Raw genomic sequence first — 15,347 nt, forward strand, 5'->3', positions numbered from 1 at the left:
TGAATGCTGACTGTGGCAACCAACTGCAGTGAGTGAGCGGAAGATCCTTATATGCATACTTTGCTCCTGATACTTCATAATTACTGTCAAATACTATAGAGTACTTATCATTTATGATGTCATCTGCCATTGTATTGCTCAAGTACTGAAAATAACAAGACGGGTACATATGATTCAAGAATACATATTTTTCGAATAAAACATTTGAGACACATGTTTTAAAGTGATTAAAAGTGATATTCATAACAGCATTTTGCTCAATAAAGATATTGAAATATCTATGACTAGGATTACTATTATAAGTGTGCCAAAAAATGGCTTTTGATCTTGTATGCGAAAACTCAATGTAATTGGAACATACTAACTTTGATTTATTAAGCTTAATAATATACGTAGTGTCAGTAATGTTGTGAAATATCACTGGACCTATCAAGTGCAAATCTGCCACTTCCAACTCCAAAAATCCATATTCATATTTAGAATGAAGTAGTGCAGAGGATAAAAATGTCGTGTTGGCTATGACTACTTTTCTATCAGATAAGGTTAACGAAGGAGACATTACTTTTAAGGCAACAAACTTCTGGTTATGATGAAATTTACATTGGTTCAGATATATATTTGGACCATAACGAACTGCAATAAGTCGACGGTGATAAACATTTTGCAGATTATTATAGCCAAAGAACTGACAGTTTTCTACCACAGTGATATCTCCTCGCTGCTCTTTATAGCCTTCTAACAAGCTTAAATAAATTGCACTATTCTGACTGTTAGCAAATTTGCAGTGTTTAACAACAATGGTATTATTTCCGATGCCTTCATTGTTAAATGTCACACAAAAAGCAATTTCATTTGTTAGCCATTGAAACATCGAATTTATAAAATGAATTTGCATCCTATAATTTTGCTGTAGCAGTTTAAAATCCACTTTGCACTGAAAATTACTACTAAAAATATTGATATGATAGTGATCAATAAAAAGACTGTGATTCTCCATATCCATGTTAGCATCATTAAAAATAATACTCATCGCATTGTTAGTGATGTAGGAGAAATGTGAGTCACCTAAAACGTTGATGCCAGCTATACCATATGAGTTATGGCTCTCCTCTATCACTACATGTCTCAGTTGAACATTTGTACATTGTTTGATCAAGACTGTAGCATTGTTATATTCATTACCCAAGCAGCTTCTAACTGTTATATTAGTTACTATCAAGTTAGTAATATTAATCATTACAATGCCAACTGATGAGTTACACTGGATGACTGTGTCAGCTGTTGTACCATTAGTTGTACTACCAATAAGTGAAATGTTGTGAACATTTTGTATGATGAGATCAGTGTGAAGGTGATGTAGTCCTGGTAGGAAGAGTAGTTGAGTGTTAGAGGTGAAGTATTTGGTGGTATTGAGCAGGTAGTGTTGTAGGTTATGACAATGATGACATGTAGTGTTAGGATAGTAATGATCATCGGGTGTCACATTGTAGACACTACTAGTTGTTATGTGAAGTAGTGATGATAGTAGCAGCAGCTGATACACGATTAATCTATGATTTTCACAAAAACAATCAGACAGCATAGAGTTGCTAACATATGTGCAGAATAGAATTTGCAATTTTTAAGCATACAGCTATGTACTAGTACTGGTACTGGTAAATTTCCAAACAGTCCATATACATACATACGTATGTAAATGCATAACTATGATATAGCCGGTGGTAGTCTATTATATTTATGATATACACACTTGCATGCAAGAAATACATGGATGCTTTACAGCTTAGTGTTGTAGAATGGTCAATACACATTTAAGTGTTGCTTGTTGCCCATACCTCATAGTACGTACAGTAGCTGTCATTCTGGTTCAATTACAAGCATGCTATGAATGTCAATTAATTTTGCTCTCAATTATAGTGCTGTATATTATGTTGATGAGAACTGCTTATATACACATTGTCAATATGTTTCACTATAGAACACAATGATATGTACATATATACTATCTATACACAAAAACATTTAATTTAATTTACTGTAAATACCCACTATTGTGAGACTTCAATAGGTGATGTGTGTCACTGAGATAAACATGTATTCTACTTTGTTCAATAAAATCTATTATACATCTTGTATACTGAATGTGCTTTAGGTATTGTGATTTTATCTCAGTATTCTGCCAACTGTTAAAACATCTCCAGAACTGGGCTGCTGTATTAATATTTTTACATTACTATGCTTTTGCAGCCTCTTTATATTTTAGCTACAAACTATGCACTATACAATTGAGCCAACAGCTAATCCATAAATATATACATCCACTGGACCCTCTTATATATTTAATAGTTATAACACGGCTGTGAAGGATTTAGTGATATATAGTATAATAAACCAAAGCCCGAGGGCTGTGGGTGTATAATATCAGCAAATACCAAGCATCCGTGGGTAGCTATAAGTATTATATCACTTAGGGCGCACTCACCTAATAGGTAAAAGAACTAAGGAGAACTCACTCCATTTGTTTTATACAGTAGCATCTGAAGATTGATCGTGGTTTTAATAGCATGGGCTAGTAGCCACCAGAATGTTATCCATAGGTTAAAACGTCATTAATATGTCACTGTGTGTCAACGTGTATATTGTTAGAAAACTTGTGATTGTGGGATGGAGTGGTCCAAGGGTTGTCCATAAGTCTGAAAAGTCCGTATCTCTGAAACTGTGTATAAAATAGCATGCAGGGCATTTTAAAAATTTCAGTATTATAAACTACCCTACTAGAACAGTCACTACTCTAACAGAACAGTCATTTCCATAGTTTGGTTAACTGAGAATCCGGATAAGTGGGATCTGGATAACTGAGATTCCACTGTATCAGATTTTTGTATTACATATATGATATATTAACCCATATACCATCATAGCCATCTCTTGGCTGCCACTTGATTTCACAACACCTTGGCCTTATTAGGGGCTGCAACCTTTTTTATAGGTTGGCTGAAGTGAATATGCTTGCACAAATGGAGGTATTATTATTATATATTTTTTATTTGTAAATACTTTTTCTTATGCCGAACTTTGTACGAAAATTTCTTACATGAAAATTTTTGCGTAAGATTGAACTACTCTAATAGAGCAGTCATTCATGTAAATTATACGAAAATTTTTATCGTGAAATTTTTTTGCATGAAAATAAAACGAATTACGGTATGTCTTTTATGTACAGCAATGGCGGATCCAGGATGGGGCATTTGGGGCAAATGCCCCCCCCCCCCCCCTTCAAGAAATTGCATACAAGATCGAGATACTCTAATAGAGCAGTCAATTATTCTAATAAAGCAGTCACAATGTTCATGAGGCAGTGCAGCTTACTTATGAAGCTATAAATAGGATTTTATTACGTGATAATATATTTGGTAAAGGATAACTAGCTATTATTGTTGTGACCTTTTTTTTTTGCTCTTCAACTTTTTTCAGCAAGGTGCCCCCCTCTTTCCAGGACTCTGGATCCGCCCCTGTTGAACCATAGATTATAGGGTATGTCTATAATCTATGACGAACAAAAACAGGACATTGATGGTTTTGATCCATCGACCTCTGGGTTCAGTATACTGGGCCCATGCAGTCATGCCACCATGTATGATAATGACCATTATACACTAATAAAAAGTCAGGTACCTGTAAAAAAGATTCTACAAAAAGTATTCTAGTACTAATATAAAAAAAAAATTAGCAGAGGATGGTTTCGATCCATCGACCTCTGGGTTATGGGCCCAGCACGCTCCCACTGCGCCACTCTGCTACACTTACATGTTGACAGCACTTTTAATGTATTTAAACCATCACCCAGTGAATTACCCTAATAAAACAGTCAGGTACGTCTAGTTGTTTTACAAATACGGAAAAAAAAAAAAGAATCAGCAGAGGATGGTTTCGATCCATCGACCTCTGGGTTATGGGCCCAGCACGTTTCCACTGCGCCACTCTGCTTCACTTACGTGATTAACGTGATGCCATGCTGGTCACTGTAAAGTGCTAATAATAATAATAATAATAAATGCAATTTTAATATTTCGGGTCGCGGCAAGTTCAAGTTACTCAGACTTCAAGTTATGAAACTCTGTAAAACGTTGAAGAATGCAGAAAACCCCGCCAGACCCATTAGTGACTTGTACAGTAGGTCTACCTGTCGAAAAAAGTAGAGGATATTTATGGCGAGGGACTGTCAGAAATGCCGGGTGTGTGGAGACTTGAACGTTGTAGCTATTTGTATAATATAATTAATTTGTCTTTTTAATTGAGTGTATATGTAATGCTGTTCAGGGGCGAATACAGGGGGGGGGAGGGCTCTTGACCCCCCTCCAAAATTTTTTAGTATACCAAGATTGAGATACTCTAATAGAGCAGTCACTCTAATAAAGCAGTCACAGTATTAGAACAGTGTGTAGTGAGGATTTTTATGCACTTTATCATTGATAAATACGTAGTTGGTGAGGTGGGCAGCTATTTTCAGCTAGCTGTGACCTTTTTTTTTTGGTCTCACCTTACCAAACCAGACAATGTAATGTCTCAGAGTTCATTTTGACCCCCCTTTTCCATAAGTCTGCATCCGCCCCTGTACAGTGTATTTAAATTGTGTTTTATGAGTAAAGCCTCCTCACATTCCTTACAGGTCTGAAATTTTGCATGTAGGAGTTTATGGCCTAGACCTCTCCAAAGGCATATCAAGAGCAGAAATTTTCTTTGCGGGTTTAAAGAAAAATCGCGTCCAAACCGATGGTGGTCGAACATTGGTGGCTTACTCTATTATGCTCTTCAGGGTTCCAATTATGCTTACATTATGCTCCTAAGATCATATATATAGTAGCAACATCACTTACAATTATCTTGGAACATTTTAATCGGTGAATGCTTTATTAGAGTATTTTATTGCAAAGCGACTGTTCTATTAGAGAGGATCGATCCTAGAAGGTATGTACAGTTAATGCAGTTGAGTGCTATATTGCAGTTTCCTCTGCATAAATGCTCTATTAGGGAGTATCGAACTATTTTATAGAACTAGGCTCAATAGTTTGAAAATTATATGCTAGCAATATGTTGGCATAGCACTCCAGCCTCAGTGTTATGCTTGCATATTTGACGCAGGCCTACCAGGATCTCTGCAAAATATGTGACCCAGTCTGGGAAAACCGGGCTTATCGCCTATTTAAAAGTATCGAGAAATGCCGGTTTTAAGTATTTAGTGTGTTGTAGCTTGCCAATGCATGGTTGAAGTTATGCATACCAAATTTTCACACGTTATACACCAATTCCTTACCTTCCAGAGCATCCACTGTGCAAGTAGCCAAAAACTAAGTTTCACGCCATTTTAGATAGTGTTTAAACCCAGGTTGACTGTATCAGGGGAGCTGCAAATTAGGTGGGAGGTGGGGGCCCTGGAAGGCGGGAAAGATGATGTTCAAAAAGTGAAAAGGAAGGCCAAGGGATGAATTAGGCCAATTTTGGGCCACTGAGGTCTCAAAACTGGCTAAAATGAAAGGAAATTCACAGCAGAGGTACTTATTTAACACCACAGAGCTGTACAGCCACATACAGTCATCCCCAGGCTGATCAGAGCTCCATTAAGGCCACAACACACGTACGGATCGCCACTGGGCTTGGGAAAAGCAGCCAGCAAAACCAGACCACTCAAGTCTAGCTGATTTTGATTGTGGAATTAGATAGTTTATTCTTGTAGCTTTGGGTCCTGAGTGAAAAATTGAATCTGCTGATATGGCTGATTAGACGATAAGACTGGTTTCTCAGACTGGATCACATATATTATTATACTGAATGCAGACTGCACGGGAATCAGGATCTATTAACAACAGGCGTACAATGTCTTTTCCGCATTGAGAATAAAAAAATTAGCAGCATATTCACCTTCATTTGCAAACAGTGCTTGAAGTTTCTTCATTTACTAGAGTGGTATATCCCCAGTATATGGAACAGTTAATTGGTTGTTATTTTAGTTGGTTTTTTCAGTAAACCCACATTCACTGATGGTTTACTGAGAGTTTAAAACTTAGTAAAACAATATGTTCCATATACTTAAAGTTACTGACATTTTCTATCAGTATAACTGGGTACTACTACAGTAAAGCAGCTTAACAAATTAGTAAACTGAGAACCTTCAAGCAGTGAAATACATGGATAACATTAATATTATAATTTATGCATTCACATACTGTACAAGCTAATCATGTGCATAGCAAGACATGAGCCTACTTTTCCACCTGTTTTTCTTTCCAGTAAACTTAATCTAATCCAAAACAGCCAAGCTGTAAAAAAAGTGTGCGGCCCTCAGAAAGGCTATGGTGAAAAAAGATGTGAAATCCAAGGTGGCGGCCAAGAAATGGCTGTGATGGTAGGTTAATGGTAAAAATTTTAATAAAGACAATTCAGGTGAATTTTTGTGCCGCTTCACAAAATTTACCTAAATTGTCATTATTAAAATTTTTACCATTAACCTACCATCACAGCCATTTCTTGGCCGCCACCTTGGATTTCACATCTTTTTTCACCATAGCCTTTCTGAGGGCCGCACACTTTTTTTACAGCTTGGCTGTTTTGGATTAGATTTCATTTCTTTTTGTATTTGTATACCAGCTTTGGGACTTTTTTAACCTACGTTTTTTTCTTTACTACAGGAAGAAGAAAAGATGAAGTAGATGTACTTTAAATATTTTATCAGTAAATGTACAAATTATATATACTGTATAATACATATTTGACCGCATTTGCGAAAAGGGGGGGCTTCCACACACATCCAATTTGCCAACTTTGACAATTGATAACTTCAGATTGGAAAGAGCTATTGCCTTGATATTTGGGCAGTGGTGAGCACCACTATAGCTGAATACATGGTGAAATTTTCAGGTTAATATGTTACTTGTACACTGAGTTATGGTCTCCAACGTTTACGGAATTGGATGTGTGTGGAAGACCCCTTTTCGCAAATCCGGTCACATATATTGATTACAGAAATCTCCATGGTGGTTTCTTATTAACTGAACACTCTACAAGGTGACTTCTTCTAATTGCTCTCTCTACAGGGTGAATTGTTTGTAGCTGAACGATCTACAAGGTAACTTCTTCTAGCTGATCTCTCTACAGGGTGATGTGTTTGTAGCTGAATTTTGTATAGGTGATTTGTTTGCAGCTGAGCTCTTTACAGAATGATTTCTTTGTAGCTGAACTCTCTAAAAGGTAACTTCTGCTAACTGATCTTTCTACAGGGCAATTTGTTTCTGGCAGAATTTTCTACAGGGTGATTTCTTTGCAGCTGAACTCTCTACATGGTGGTTTCTTTGTAGCTGAACTCTCTACAAGGTAATTTCTTCTAGCTGATCTCTCTACAGGGAGATTTGTTCGTAGTTGAATTCTGTACAGGTGATTTGTTTGCAGCTGAGCTCTTTACAAAATGGTTTCTTTGTAGCTGAACTTTCTCCAAGGTAACTTCTTCTAACTGATCTTTCTACAGGGTGATTTGTTTGTAACTGAACTATCTACAAGGTAATTTCTTCTTGCTGATCTCTCTACAGGGTGATTTGTTTGTAGCTGAATTCTGTACAAGTGATTTGTTTGCAGCTGAGCTCTTTACAGAATGGTTTCTTTGTAGCTGAACTCTCTACAGGTGATTTGTTTGCAGCTGAACTCTCTAAATGGTGGTTTCTTTGTAGCTGAATTCTCTACAATGTGACTTCTTCTAGCTGAACTCTCTACAAGGTGACTTGTTTCTAGCTGATCTCTCTACAGGGTGACTTGTTTCTAGCTGAACTCTCTACAGGTGATTTGTTTGTAGCTGAACTCTCTACATGGTGGTTTCGTTGTAGCTGAACTCTCTACAAGGTAACTTCTTCTAGCTGATCTTTTTACACTGCATATTTGTTTGTAGCTGAGTTCTCTACAGGGTGATTTGTTTGCAGCTGAACTCTCTACATGGGAGTTTCATTGTAGCTGAACTCTCTACAATGTGACTTCTTCTAGCTGAACTCTCTACAGGGTGACTTGTTTCTAGCTGAACTCACTACAGGTGATTTATTTGCAGCTGAACTCTCTACATGGTGGTTTCTTTGTAGCTGAACTCTCTACAAGGTAACTTCTTCTAGCCGATCTTTCTACAAGGTGATTGAGTTTTTTGCAGCTGAACTCTTTACATGGTGGTTGCTTTGTAGCTGAACTCTCTAAAAGGTGACTTCTTCTAGCTGAACTCTCTACAGGATGATTTGTTTGCAGCTGAACTCTCTACGTCATAGTTTCTTTGTAGCTGAACTCTCTACAATGTGACTTCTTCTAGCTGAACTCTCTACAGTGTGACTTGTTTTTAGCTGATCTCTCTACAGGGTGACTTGTTTCTAGCTGAACTCTCTACAGGTGATTTGTTTGCAGCTGAACTCTCTACATGGTGGTTTCTTTGTAGCTGAACTCTCTACAAGGTAACTTCTTCTAGCTGATCTTTCTACAGGGTGATTTGTTTGTAGCTGAATTCTCTACAGGGTGATTTATTTGCAGCTTAACTCTCTATAAGGTGACTTCTTCTAGCTGAACTCTCTACAGAGTGATTGATTTTTTTGCAGCTGAACTCTCTACATGGTGGTTTCTTTGTAACTTAACTCTCTACAGGGTGATTTGTTTGTAGCTGAACTCTCTACAGGGTGATCTGTTCATAGCTGAACTCCCTATAAGGTAACTTCTTCTAGCTAATCTTTCTACAGGCCGATTTGTTTGTAGCTGAGTTCTCTACAGGGTGATTTGTTTGCAGCTGAACTCTACATGTTAGTTTCTTTGTAGCTCTACAATGTGACTTCTTCTAGCTGAACTCTCTACAAGGTGACTTGTTTCTAGCTGATCTCTCTACAGGGTGACTTGTTTCTAGCTGAACTCTCTACAGGTGATTTGTTTGTAGCTGAACTCTCTACATGGTGGTTTCGTTGTAGCTGAACTCTCTACAAGGTAACTTCTTCTAGCTGATCTTTTTACACTGCATATTTGTTTGTAGCTGAGTTCTCTACAGGGTGATTTGTTTGCAGCTGAACTCTCTACATGGGAGTTTCATTGTAGCTGAACTCTCTACAATGTGACTTCTTCTAGCTGAACTCTCTACAGGGTGACTTGTTTCTAGCTGAACTCACTACAGGTGATTTATTTGCAGCTGAACTCTCTACATGGTGGTTTCTTTGTAGCTGAACTCTCTACAAGGTAACTTCTTCTAGCCGATCTTTCTACAAGGTGATTGAGTTTTTTGCAGCTGAACTCTTTACATGGTGGTTGCTTTGTAGCTGAACTCTCTAAAAGGTGACTTCTTCTAGCTGAACTCTCTACAGGATGATTTGTTTGCAGCTGAACTCTCTACGTCATAGTTTCTTTGTAGCTGAACTCTCTACAATGTGACTTCTTCTAGCTGAACTCTCTACAGTGTGACTTGTTTTTAGCTGATCTCTCTACAGGGTGACTTGTTTCTAGCTGAACTCTCTACAGGTGATTTGTTTGCAGCTGAACTCTCTACATGGTGGTTTCTTTGTAGCTGAACTCTCTACAAGGTAACTTCTTCTAGCTGATCTTTCTACAGGGTGATTTGTTTGTAGCTGAATTCTCTACAGGGTGATTTATTTGCAGCTTAACTCTCTATAAGGTGACTTCTTCTAGCTGAACTCTCTACAGAGTGATTGATTTTTTTGCAGCTGAACTCTCTACATGGTGGTTTCTTTGTAACTTAACTCTCTACAGGGTGATTTGTTTGTAGCTGAACTCTCTACAGGGTGATCTGTTCATAGCTGAACTCCCTATAAGGTAACTTCTTCTAGCTAATCTTTCTACAGGCCGATTTGTTTGTAGCTGAGTTCTCTACAGGGTGATTTGTTTGCAGCTGAACTCTACATGGTAGTTTCTTTGTAGCTCTACAATGTGACTTCTTCTAGCTGAACTCTCTACAAGGTGACTTGTTTCTAGCTGATCTCTCTACAGGGTGACTTGTTTCTAGCTGAACTCTCTACAGGTGATTTGTTTGCAGTTGAACTCTCTACATGGTTTATTTCTTTGTAACTGAACTCCCTGCAAGGTGACTTCTTCTAGCTGATCTCTCTACAGGGAGATTTGTTTGTAGCTTAACTCTCTACATGATGGTTTCTTTGTAGCTGAACTCTCTACAAGGTGATTTCTTCTATAGCTGATCTTTCTACAGGGTGATTTGTTTGTAGTTGAACTCTCTACATGATAGATTCTTTGTAGCTGAACTCTCTACAAGGTGATTTCTTCTAGCTGATCTCTCTACAGGACAATTTGTTTGTACCTGAACTCTCACATGATTGTTTCTTTGAAGCTGAACTCTCTACAAGGTGATTTCTTCTAGCTGATCTTTCTACAGGGTGATTTGTTTGTAGCAGAACTCTCTACAAGGAAACTTCTTCTAGCTGATCTCTCTACAGGGAGATTTGTTTGTAGCTGAACTCTCTATACATGATTTGTTTGCAGCTGAATTCTCTACATGATGGTTTCTTTGTAGCTGAACTCTCTACAAGGTAACTTCTTCTAGCTGATCTCTTTACAGGGTGAATTGTTTGTAGCTGAACGATCTACAAGGTAACTTCTTCTTACTTATCTCTCTACAGGGTGATTTGTTTGTAGCTGAACTTTCTACAAGGAAACCTCTTTTAACTGAGCTCTGTACAGGGTGAATTGTTTGTAGCTGAACTATCTACAAGGTAACTTCTTCTAGCTGATCTCTCTACAGGATGATTTGTTTGTAGCTGAACTATCTACAAGGTAACTTCTTCTAGCTGATCTCTCTACAGGGTGATTTGTTTGTAGCTGAATTCTGTATAGGTGATTTGTTTGCAGCTGAGCTCTTTACAGAATGGTTTCTTTGTAGCTGAACTCTCTACAAGGTAACTTCTTCTAGCTGATGTATCTACAGGGTCACTAGTTTGTAGCTGAATTCTCTACATGGTGGTTTCTTTGTAACTGAACTATCTACAAGGTGACATCTTCTAGCTGATCTTTCAACAGGGTGATTTGTTTGTAACTGAACTCTCTACAAGAAAACTTCTTCTAACTGATGTCTGAACAGGGTGAATTGTTTGTAGCTGATCTCTATACAGGTTACTTATTTCTAACTGATCTCTTGAATTCTGTTCAGGGTGACTGCTCTATTAGGATGACTGCTCTATTAGAGTATCTCGCACTTGCTACACCAAGTTGGATTTCGTGTTATAACTCCGTGGCTTTAAGTCTGATTCTTCTACACCATTGAAGAGCCTTTCTAAGATGATAACTCCATCTGTACAGCGATTTTCAAAGCATTACCCCAAGTGGTTTATCTGGTAGGCGTGGCAAGCATAATAATAATAATAATAATAATAATAAATTAACTAATCTCGATTGCGTAATTGTTACACACTGTTGATTTTTTCGCTGTATCTTCCTGGTTTTTAGCTCGATTTCTTTCAAACCACAAAAGGTTTGAGGTTCAATAGTTAACCTATTCACCCACCGATTTTCAGCTTCTTCCCATACGCGGTTTACCCTGTAGGCGTGACAACATATTGGTGTTATTTTTCGTGCATAATCGCTCATAACTCTTTGCCTGTTTATGGTATTCCAGCCAAAGTTGGTACCGAGATGCGCCTTTATACCCCCCTTCTGTGTGCCAAATTTCAAGGCAATCGGATAACGCGTTCGCGTGTTATAGCAGTTTTTGTAAGTGTGCGAAAAGAGGAAGAAAAATAAGAAGAAAAAAAAACGAAGAAACTAAGCCAATTTTTGAAGTCGCATATCTCAGGAATGCCTGAAGCGATTTCGCTCAAATTTGGAATGTGGAGTGCTGAAGGTGGAGGGAATCTACACAGCAAAATTTGTCTTGTTTCATCAAGGCAGCACAGAGCTACGGAGGTGCGAAAATTGCGTTTTCTTTCTTCCTGTCAATATACTCACGGGGTTGCGCGCCGGCTTCTTGGGCCGCACGACACACTACCGTGTGTCTTGATTTAATTATACTCAATGTTATTTTGCATTAGATTGCAATATTTTAAACTCTAAAGCACTTGTGAATGTTCTATCAGGATATTTTCACAACGATTGTCTTTACCTATAAAAGAAGCTATTCGTGTATACAATACTGAGCTATTTACTGTGCGACTATTCTTTCTTTCATACAACACATACAAAGTTGCTGTTTCTTAGTAGATAATTTCAGCTATTATGCCTCACTGCTTTGTAAAATCGGTGCATTTTGACCAATGCTGCACACAAATTGTGTTGGAGTATATAAAAGTACCATTTCCAAATTCAGGGCAGCAACAATTTTTTCCAGGGAAAAATCTGCTCAATACAATTGTCCTTGTGCAGTGTACTAGTTGGACCAGCACAACTTTGGTACTTGGGAGAGTGGACGATCATGGCGCACTGGTTATTGTGTGTTGTGGCACAAGGAAGTCTGCATGCTCACCATTGTGTATATCGAGAACAATTACAGTTTTAAGCATGTAATAGGTCACAATTTTCAATGATAGAATCAGTTTGGTAGGCAGCCCACATGTGCACCAAACTGCTCTAAGATTACCCAAGATACATATAAGCATTTACAGTTTGTTATTTGTCTTTCCAAAAGCATTGAATTGTCTGATTCACTGATTGCATTGAAATTTTGTATTCTTAAAAGGGACTGGAACCAACAAACAATTTTCAACACCAAATTTAGTTGAAATCCAATTCACAATATATTAACATCTGGGGTCCAACCTCCATAAAGTTTCCACTACATGATTGTGTATCAGATCCACTGACTATGAAGCAATATACAGGGTAATACATGTACATGCTAATGATTTCTTAGCTTATAGACTCATTTTCACAAAGATATTGATTTGGACTCAACATTTCAATGAAATTGAATAAAAATATTAATACCTAATAGACCAGCTGCAATGAGAAGCATTCATTTCAAGTGTGTATGAAACAATACACCACTGAAGGTTGTTCAATACAACTTTCAAAAAATGATGAGTAATTGAATGTGTAGAAGTTGTGTTATATTATGTACACTTCCTCTTGCTTTAGAGGCTGTGCATATAAGTGTATATATATATATACCTGTGCCAAAAACAGCCCAGCTGTAAAAAAAAGCGAGGCCAAGAATGCACAAGTACACGTTCATGGAGTAACCAAAAGACATGATAGCAAAATCTGGCCAAGAAAGCATTTACAGTATACTGAGGCACTTTTGTGCATTCGTTTTCTATATGATTCACATTATCACATCCAGCTAGCTGTACATGTGTTCTTGCAATTATAAACAATACTACTGAGATGATAAAAGATATTACACTGCATTGTTACCAAAATTAATTTAACTAAAATTTACAATTAGTTTCTACTTGGCCATCTTTTTATTTTAATATACAGTGCAAAAAGATGGCCAAGTAGAAACCAATTGTAAATTTTTAGTTAAATTACTTTTGGTAACAATGCAGTGTAATATCGTCTATCATCCCAGTAGTATTGTTTATAATTGCAAGCACACATGTACAGCTAGCTGGATGTGATAATGTGAAGCATATAGAAAATGAATGCACAAAAGTGCCTATACTGTAAATGTTTTCTTGGCCAGATTTTGTATTCATGTCTTTTGGTTGTAGTTACTCCATGAACATGTACTTGTGCATTCTTGGCCTCGCCTTTTTTTACAGCTGGGCTGTTTTTGGCACAGGATATCACTACTTTTTGTTGAATAGAGAACATACAGTTAGGTATTATATTACATAGGAGACACTGTATGCATGCATGCATAGTAACAGCTTCAGCAACAGATTAGCTAGCTAAATTAGTAGCAAAAGATTCCAAGTTCAGTGTTTAGAAGCGCTACTAAAAGTGACTTGCTAAGAGAAAATTCATTTAAACTGAAAATAATGTTCAAATTCCCTCAAGGACTCACGTGATATCTTGCGTGATGTTTCACATAAATAAGAACCAGCAAAGTCAAGGCTACAGTCTTAATTAACTGTTCTTGCTGAAGCAGTGGGTTGGTGATATAACTAATCTAGTCGAAATCTGTGCGTGATAAGTGGAGCCGAATCAGCTGCGAATTGTTGCTGAATGTACGCCTTGGAATGGACATGAAACCTGACGGCACTGAATGGCATCACACTATTCTCCCAGCAAATTGCCGGCTAAGTTTGTGTATAGCTAAGTCATTGTAAACGGCTATATAACTACCGTCATAATTTTAGACAGGAATCTCCCATGCCATAGTATGCTTGTGTAGGCCAGAGCCTCGTAGCTGGCTTATTCTAGCTGTGTGGGTCACTCAGACCGCGAACAAGTTGAGCTGAACCCTGAGAAAACAGCTAAAAATGAAAGAGGATATTTTCTCAATGTTTCAACCAACCAAGATGGTTGGTGATGACAATAAAGATGTCAAGAGCAAACAAGCGCTTCCACCAACACTTCAGGAAAGGTTAATAGGCTATGTACTTTTATGGCTTCATATAATTTATGGTGAAAACTTTGGCTATAAATATTGTGTCAGGCATTTGAATGATTAGCGGGTAAGTCAATACTACAAATGAGTTAATATTTTTGAGGGCTTAGCTCAATGCGTACATACAGTAGGCCATAATTACTATGTATCAATTGATTGATGTGATAATAATATAAGCAGATCTGAGACAACCATGGACCCTACTATATAGTAACTGGGCAGATATATAGAGTTACGTATACTCTGATAGAATTGTTGAGTGTTGTAGTTTGCCAATGGTCAAAACAGGAGAGGAACATGCTTAGGCCCGCAAGGTACAGGTTTAATCTTTTTACCCCAGTAGATGCACCATATTATATATAATGCACATATGTATTGCCCTACTAACCACCCCCACTTCAGGCATATATTGGGCTATAGTGGGCACAACCGAATGTTAATTGCCCCATGGTAGGACAAACCTATTGTGTCAAATCCCCACCATTGGCTCCAGTTGAAATGTGGGGGATTTGACATAGCGTAGAAAAATACTTGGGTGCTTAATGAATGATTGTCAAATACCCCATAGTGAAGCAGCAGTTTCATGTCAATTTGCCTTGTAAAGCCCCACTTACAGGCTTTACATCCAAGGGGGGTGGTGGGGTAATACATTGGTACAGGTACATAATGAGTTTGCATCATAAACCTTGTGTTAAAATTCAGTCTGTCTGTTTTTTCATGCTTATAGCAGGTATTGTGCTTATTCTCAAACAATCAGGACTGGAAAAACTACAAATTGTCTTCTACTTTTAGCTATCAACTATCCAATCACTGCTAGTTTATTAAAATTTCCTTT

At 37.6% G+C, this 15,347-nt stretch overlaps 1 non-coding gene across 1 annotated transcript; it reads right to left on the bottom strand.

The window, feature by feature from the left end:
- Nucleotides 1-3,727: 3,727 nt before the first annotated feature.
- On the bottom strand, nucleotides 3,728-3,799 carry Trnam-cau (transfer RNA methionine (anticodon CAU)). Its single transcript has one exon. It is a non-coding gene; the product is annotated as a tRNA-Met (tRNA).
- Nucleotides 3,800-15,347: the final 11,548 nt, after the last annotated feature.

Source organism: Dysidea avara, chromosome 4 (assembly GCF_963678975.1).
Source record: "Dysidea avara chromosome 4, odDysAvar1.4, whole genome shotgun sequence".
NCBI classification, from domain to species: Eukaryota; Metazoa; Porifera; class Demospongiae; order Dictyoceratida; family Dysideidae; genus Dysidea; species Dysidea avara.